The 6000-nt window shown below is 41.0% G+C and overlaps 1 protein-coding gene across 3 annotated transcripts in view; it reads left to right on the top strand.

Moving 5' to 3' along the window:
- Window positions 1–1032: 1032 nt before the first annotated feature.
- LOC109918326 (tumor necrosis factor alpha-induced protein 8) overlaps window positions 1033–6000 on the top strand; it is a 126449-nt gene continuing 121481 nt past the window's right edge. For 2 of the 3 annotated variants that reach the window (XM_048620669.1, XM_048620642.1), the window contains exon 1: window positions 1033–1236. The gene's annotated coding sequence lies outside the window, so the exon portion shown is untranslated. Of the gene's footprint in view, window positions 1237–1689; window positions 1795–6000 lie in introns of all 3 variants that reach the window. The other variant, XM_048620654.1, reaches the window with a different exon arrangement.

Here is a 6000-nt window from a genome sequence, read left to right as displayed (position 1 = left end):
TTTGTAATAAATGGTAATCCCAATTAAGTACAGAAACCATGTTAAATTTGTCAAATTCTATATGTTTTAAAAATAATCTTCCACTTTGTGACGACTCCTGGAACAGCAGAGCATGATTTTCAGCTCACTTTCCCATTGAAGGGCTGACATACAGTCATACAGCACAGAAACAGACCCTTCGATCAAACTAGTACATGCGGACCAAGTTTCTTAAACTAATCTAGTCCCATTTGCCTACATTTGGCCCATATCCCTCTCAACCTTTCCTATTCATGTACTTATCCAAATGTCTTTTTAAATGTTGTAACTGAACCTGCATCGACCACTGGCTCTGGCAGTTCATTCCACACACAAACCACTCACTGTGTGAAAAGGTTGCCCCTCAGGTCCCTTTCTCCCTTTAGTTTTGAACTTCCACACACTAGGGAAAAGACGTTTGCTATTCACCTTATCTATGCCCCTCATGATTTTATAAACTTCCTTAAGGTCATCCCTCAACCTCCTACACCCCAATGAAAAATATCTCATCCAATTCAGCCTCTTCTTGTAACTGAAACACCCCAGTCCAGGTAACATCCTGGCAAATCTAGTGAAAACAACCCCAGCTCCTCATAATTCCTAACCCCTAATAGCACCTTAGTGGCAGGTATGGACTTTTTTCACGAAAAAAGGCGGGCAGCTCTTGAAACGATCACTTTAATGATCAAACTTGTCCCCAAATGTTTCTTTTTACTGATTTTAATGTCTCTGTATATATTATTGCTTGTTTTCTCTCGTCTTCAACCTGGTGCTATCTATGCAGGTGCCGTTACTTATCCAAGTAATTCCTTGTGTTAAGTCAGTAAAAGAAAAATGCCCAGACGTTCAGAGACAATTTAAACCATTTTATTCTCAACGTGAACCAGTCCTGCCTTAACATCCCTCTGCTGATTGGCTGGAGGCGGTCCCGGCTCTTTAATATCATTGGTTCATTGCTAGTTTGTTTCTAATATACCACGATGATTGGTTGTTCTCCTTGTCACTCATCGAACTTAACGAGATTCGTGGAGTTTGTTGTGTGTCTGTATTGGGGTTTGCAGTGGGTTCACTGTGTCTGTAGTTTGTGTGTGTGTGCACCGTTTGTACAGTGGGGTGTGAAGTGTGTGTCAATGTAGTGGAGTTTGCTGTCAATGGATATTCACGACAGGAAGCTTACAGAGCATTGACGGGACTCCTAGTACCTGAGCGGAGCGCGGGGTAAGTTCACTCTTTTTGGTCAACTCTGACACTTCTTGTGTGTGTCCGATGCAGGTTTGTGAATCCCCTAACAACAAACAGAGCATTGAGTGCCTGGTTATAATGACACAAGGACATTCTCCACAGTGTGCCATTCTATTCGGGTGTTCCCTCCCCACTCTCTCTCTCGGAGAGCAGGAACTCTGAGCTCGGACTGACTCCGGGCCACGAGAGGGGATACCGTGGGGCCTCAGCGAGCGAGCAGTGAGTGCTACATCTCCAACAGCGCACACTTGGCAACTACCAACCTTTCCTGCTTTTACATTCTGGATGTGAAACAATGTGCAGTCTGAAAGATGTCACAACGACCCCCCTCCACCTCCAAACACGTTGTGTTATTGACAACTTTGCAATACTGCCAGAACCGAAACGATACCTTTCATAAATTTAAATCGGCATTTGTTTTCGCCACAGCTATCAAACTGTCCTCCTAAATAATAGCGGTGGGAGCTAACGGTGTCTAATTATGAGTGACTGTTGCCTCAACTAGAAGATTATTCGTAAACTTCTGACCAGAAGGTAATATGGAAACTGACATAGTTCTGAACTTCAGTAAGGAACACTGCACTTTGTGCGTGTGGAAATAAAACAAAACCTAAAAGTATTTTGGCCTGTACGACAATAACTTTTTTACATGAAGAGTATAACCAACTAATAAAGTATTGTTTTTGCACGGTTAGACTCTATAGCTAATCAACACGAGGGTCGGTGTGGACTCGATGGGCCGAATGGCCTGCTTTCACACTCTAGATATTCCATGAACACAATTACAGTGTAATGGAATGGCTACAGCACTGAAGGCCATTTGGTCCACTGTGCCTAAGCTAGCTCTCTATAACAGTTACTCAACTATACCTATCCTTCCCCACCTTTTCCTGTAGATCTGTTTCGCCCTCTTCGGAAAGTTATCCTATTTGACAGTCACAACACATGATACCTCCTGCACTGTCGGCAGTACATTCCAGCTCCTAACCACTCACTGCATAAAAAGATATATTCCTCATATCAGCTTTGATTCTTTTGCCACCTTCTGTAGATCTGTGTCTTTTGGATTTTGATCTTTTTGCTGTGAAGACCTTCTCTATCTACAATTTTCAGACCTTTCATGATTTTTTTGAAAACCGCAATCAAGTCCCCTCTCAACCTTGACTTCTCAAAAGACAACAGCCTCAGGTTTGCCAATCGATTCCTGTAACTGAACTTCCTAATTTCTAGAACCAGTGCTTTCTATCATGTATGTCAGTAATAACTGCCTTCTCATCTTGCCTTGCTACCTTTGATGATTTGTGCACGTAGACCCATAGGTTCCCCTGCTACTACAGCTCCTTTGTAATTGCATCATTGTATGAATTTTCCCTTTCCTCATTCTTCCACCCAGGTCTTTACCCATTCCACTAGCCTGTCCTTGTCCTCCTGAAGCCTATCACTACCTTTCTCACAGTTCACAACATATTCAAATTTGGTGTTGACTCTAAGTTATGAAATTGAGCCGAGTACGTCCAAGTCTAGATTGAGAAAGCCAAAAATAAAATGTGTTTATAAAATAATTTTATGTAATAAAATTGGTCCTGAGAAACTTAGTTATATTTATATAGCATCTTTGATGTAGTAAACATTCCAAGTCATCTCACAGCAGCACTATCAAACTAATTTCTTCATAAGAAGGCATTGAATAGGTGACAAAGAGCAACTAGGGATGAGCAATAAATGCTGGTCAGCCAGTGATGCTCAGATCCCATAAATGAGTAAAAAATGACCACAAACTTGGTAACAGAGATTTTAAGGGGCACCTTAAAGGAGGGAGAGGAAGACGTAGCTAAAGACAACTCGGAATGTTCAAGAGGTCAGATTGGTGCAGAGCAGAAATTACTAAGGGCTCATGGAGGTTCCAAGATAAGGGGGCAGCTTCAGAGTGATCAGAAAGCAAAGCTGAGCATTTAGAAATCGAGACATTGCTGGACCAGGAGTCCATGTTGTTCAATGAGCCTAGGAGTGAAAGAGATTAAGAACAGTTGGGAGGTTTGGATGAGTTTCAGCTTATGGAGGGTTGAAAATGGGAGGCTGGCCAGCTAAATGTTGGAATAGTGAAGTGTGGAGATAACAAAGGCATAAATTAGAGTTTTGGCAGAAGGTGGGGCAGACGCTGAAAGGGCACTGTTATGGAATCGGTTGTAATCTTGGTGATGTTGCAGATATCTGGTCAGAAGCTCATCAGAGGATCATGTAGGATGCTGAGATTGTGAATAGTCTGCTTTTGTCAGCTGTCAGGTTCAATTACAAACAGTGACCCACTGAGAGGGATGGAGTCAGTGGCTAGAGAATAGAATTTGCAGTGGAGACAAAAGACAGTGGTTTCAGTCATCAAAACATTTAGTTGGAGAGCAATCCTGCTTATTTGGAAGTGGGTACTTGACAAGCAGCATGGCGAATCAGATATAAAGGAGTTGACAAGTGATGGGAAGGTAGAGGTAGGTTCTGTCATTATGTGTGAAAAGTCTTTCATTTTGTTTCTGGATTATTTTGCTGACTGTACATGAGAAATGGTGATACTCAAGGATAGACCTTTGGAGGACTCCAGCAGTGACAGTGCAGGACTAGCACGAGAGCCAATTGCAGATAGCATCTTGTCCATGGCTGAAGAAATAAGAATGGAAACAGGAGAAATCAATCACTTAGGATAATAGCAAGTTTAAAAAGAAACTTTCGTTAGTCTATGTCAGATGAACTTTGACAGCAGTGTTCCATATTTCTTTCAACCTGTCCATGATATGATTGTGTCTTCCAACCATGATATGATTGGAAGCAGCTGGGAATGGGTGCTACTTATACTGACGACATTGGGTGAGGTTGGGGAAGGAGCGGAGATGATGCTGAGAGAAAGGAGAGGCAAACAAAGGGAATGCAGGTGATAAACCAAGAAGGAGATAAATGCTGCGTAGGGAGCGAATGAGAAGTGTGAATGGGTTGACTGTGCTGGGACAACCCATACAAAACAGGAGCTTGGCACATGGAGCTGGGTAACAAAAAGGAGGAGGTGTTCGTGTTCTGAAATTGTTAAACTCAGTGTTGAATTCTGAGGACTGTAACATACCTCTGTGGAAGATGAGGTGCTGTTCCTCCAGCTTTCGTTGCTCTTTGCTGGAATACTGCAGCAGGCCTGAGACAATGTTGGCCGGGAACATGGTGGTGTGTTGAAATGGCAGGTAGCTGGAAGCTCAAGGTCATTTTTATGGTCAGAGCATAGGTGATTGGCAAAGCATTCATCCATTCTGAGTTTTGTTTCTCCAGTGTAGGGGAAATTACATTGTGAGCAGCAACTATAGTAGCCGAGATTGAATGAAATGCAGATAAATTGCTGCTTCACCTGGAAGATGTGTCTCTGGCCTTGGGTGGTGAGGAGGATGGAGGTAAATTGGCAAGCATTGCATATTCTGCGATTGCATGCAAAGGTACCGTGGAGGTGTGAGAAAGTGTTGGTAGTGAAGGAGAAATGTACCAGGACATTCCCTCTTTGTTTAAGTGAAGTTAAACAAGAAGCTGGAGAAAATGTGAACACAGTCTGCATGAGAGGTGAGGATGGCCATACGAACATTTCAGATGAGGCCTAATTTTGTTTTTAACTCATTCATGGGATGTTTGTGTCTCTGGGAAGGCCAACATTCATTGCCCAGCTTTGACTGTCCTTGCACATGAAGAATCAAAAGAATGTTCGGATAAGGCAGGGTGAGAGGTTAGAAATAATGTAGCCAAGGTAGGCAACTATTCTTCAGTTCCCATGTTAAATACTGTAGTACATTTTATCTTTAAGTTCCGTTACAAATTTTGATGTGAAGTATATGGCACCACAGAGGTCTACAGCACAGGTAAATGCCCTTCGGCCCATTGAACCTGCTCCAGTCCAAAACAATTGCCTAACTATTGTAAATCTCTCACTAGTTCCCATTATAAATGTGCACATGGGAATTTATAAAACTGAATGTAGTAAAATTTTGAAAAAAAAAATTACACCACTGATATTATTTCAAAAACCTAAACACACAGTTCATATAAATAGGATTTAAATTTACCTACCGAATTGCATTTTATCTTTCAATGCCTTCTTTATGTTTTTACTTTCAAGGCTCAAGCTTCTCTCAAATCTCTGGGCTTTGATTAGGTGTTCTTTTTTCTGTCAGGTAGACAGTTGAAACTTATTGCAACTTCCTTTTGCATTTTGAGCATGTGCATTTTGCAGAATTTCCCCAAGTACGTATCGTCAGGAGTGAAAGAATAACAGGAGGATTGAAGTTTCAATGTATTTTCAAACAACTTATAAAGAAAGTAAAGATCGAATCATCAGTAATTTCAGCCAAGAAACATTTGTTATTGTGGCTTATTTCATGATTAGAAGTGAAAAAAGTGTATTTAGAGAGAATAGGTTACTGCCTATCAACATTGAAAGTTCAGTTCACAACCATTTCCCTTCACAAATGTTTTGTATGGCTTAGGCAGTTTTTTTAGAATTTAGAAATTGTAAAAGTGAACTTTGGATTATTAAATATGACACTTCTGTTTATGTTTTTATAAGAAACTTTGCTATTGAAATGTTCACATCTACCTGCATCCGAGACACATGGCATACTTGTAAATAATACTTTAGAATACATAACATTTCTTTTAAAACAGAACAGAAATTTTAAAGTTGGATGCCTTTATCACAAGAATAAGCTGATGAAATTGATGGGC

The sequence above is a fragment of the Rhincodon typus genome, chromosome 3 (assembly GCF_021869965.1).
Source record: "Rhincodon typus isolate 14 chromosome 3, sRhiTyp1.1, whole genome shotgun sequence".
Lineage (NCBI taxonomy): Eukaryota > Metazoa > Chordata > Chondrichthyes > Orectolobiformes > Rhincodontidae > Rhincodon > Rhincodon typus.
This window is presented reverse-complemented; position numbering and strand designations above follow the sequence as displayed.